This window comes from Arachis ipaensis, chromosome B8 (genome assembly GCF_059453495.1).
Source record: "Arachis ipaensis isolate K30076 ecotype BB chromosome B8, ASM5945349v1, whole genome shotgun sequence".
Taxonomy (NCBI): domain Eukaryota; kingdom Viridiplantae; phylum Streptophyta; class Magnoliopsida; order Fabales; family Fabaceae; genus Arachis; species Arachis ipaensis.
This window is the reverse complement of record NC_142443.1, coordinates 21,633,116-21,635,238: the sequence shown is the minus strand read 5'-3', so window position 1 is coordinate 21,635,238 and position 2,123 is coordinate 21,633,116. Positions and strand designations below refer to the sequence as shown.

Genomic DNA, 2,123 nt, shown 5'->3' with positions numbered 1-2,123 from the left:
GAGCCAATATGGCATTCAGAGTATCAACCTCAAGAACTCCCTTCTTCATAGGCGTCCCATTACTCATAGGATTCCTCTCAGAAGTGTACATGAACTGGTTATTAGCAACCATGTCAATGAGTTCTTGAGCTTCTGCAGGCGTTTTCTTTAGGTGAATGGATCCACCTGCAGAAGTGTCCAGTGACATCTTTGATAGCTCAGATAAACCATCATAGAATATATCCAGGATGGTCCATTCTGAAAGCATGTCAGAAGGACACTTTTTGGTCAGCTGTTTGTATCTTTCCCAAGCTTCATAGAGGGATTCACCATCTTTTTGTTTGAAGGTTTGAACATCCACTCTAAGCTTGCTCAGCTTTTGAGGAGGAAAGAACTTGGCTAAGAAAGCCATGACCAGCTTATCCCAAGAGTTCAGGCTATCTTTAGATTGAGAGTCCAACCATATTCTAGCTCTGTCTCTTACAGCAAATGGGAAAAGCATGAGCCTGTAGACTTCAGGATCTACTCCATTAGTCTTAACAGTATCACAGATCTGCAAGAATTCAGTTAAGAACTGAAAAGGATCTTCAGATGGAAGTCCATGAAACTTGCAGTTCTGCTGCATCAGAGAAACTAATTGAGGTTTCAGCTCAAAATTGTTTGCTCCAATGGTAGGAATGGAGATGCTTCTTCCATGTAAATTGGAATTTGGTGCAGTAAAGTCACCAAGCATTCTCCTTGCATTATTATTATTTTCGGCTGCCATCTCCTCTTCCTGTTCGAAAATTTCTGAAAGGTTATCTCTGGATTGTTGTAATTTAGCTTCTCTTAGTTTTCTCTTCAGAGTCCTTTCAGGTTCTGGATCTGCTTCAACAAGAATATTCTTGTCCTTGCTCCTGCTCATATGACAAAGAAGAAGGCACAGAAAAATATAATAATAATAATATGGATCCTTTATACCACAGTATAGGGATCCCTTTGTGAGTGGGAGAAAAGAGGGAGACAAAGAATGTGATGTAAAGAAAGAAACACAACTGTGAGGAGGGCAGAGATGTGAGATGAGATGTTAGTAAATGAATAAATAAATAGAATAAGATGGGAGAGGAAGAATTTTCGAAAATAATTTTTGAAAAAGAGTTAGTGATTTTCGAAAATAGTTTTTGAAAAAGGTTAGTATTTTTTCGAAAAAATTTTAAAATCAAAAATAAAAATAATTAGTTAATAAAAAAGAAATTTTTGAAAAAGAGGGAAGATATTTTCGAAAATTAGAGAGAGAGAGAGTTAGTTAGATAGTTTTGAAAAAGTTAAGAAACAAACAAAAAGTTAGTTAGTTAGTTGAAACAAATTTTGAAAAGATAAGAAGTTAGGAAGTTGGAAAAGATATTTTGAAATTAGATTTTTGAAAAAAATAAGATGAGAAGATATTTTTGAAAAGATATGATAGAAATTAGTTTTTGAAAAAGATTTGATTTTTAAAATCACAATTAATGACTTGATTCATAAGAAATCACAAGATATGATTCTAGAACTCAAAGTTTGAATCTTTCTTAACAAGTAAGTAACAAACTTGAAATTTTTGAATCAAAACATTAATTGTTATTGTTATTTTCGAAAATTTGATGTAAAAATAAGAAAAAGATTTTTGAAAAATATTTTTGGAATTTTCAAAAATAACTAAGAAATTTGAAAAAGATTTGATTTTTGAAAAAGATAAGAATTTCAAATTGAAAATTTGATTTGACTCATAAGAAACAACTTGATTCTAAAAATTTTTGAAAAAGTCAATCCAAATTTTCGAATTTGATGAGAGAGAAAGGGAAAGATATTTTTTTTTATTTTTGAATTTTTATGATGAGAGAGAAAAACAAGAAAAATGATGCAATGCATGAGAATTTTAGATCAAAACATGTGATGCATGCAAGAATGCTATGAATGTCAAGATGAACATTAAGAACATATTTTTGAAAAAATTTTTAATGCAAAGAAAACATGCAAGACACCAAACTTAGAATTCTTTAATGCTTAGACATTAAGAATTCAAGAATGCATATGAAAAACAAGAAAAGACACAAAACATGAAATCATCAAGATCAAACAAGAAGACTTACCAAGAACAACTTGAAGATCATGAAGAACACTATGAA

General features: G+C 31.5%; 1 non-coding gene across 1 annotated transcript; it reads left to right on the top strand.

Annotated features, from left to right (window-relative positions):
• The first annotated feature begins 241 nt into the window (after nt 1–241).
• Nucleotides 242–349, top strand: LOC148547414 (small nucleolar RNA R71). The gene has a single exon (XR_015898002.1). It is a non-coding gene; the product is annotated as a small nucleolar RNA R71 (small nucleolar RNA).
• Nucleotides 350–2,123: the final 1,774 nt, after the last annotated feature.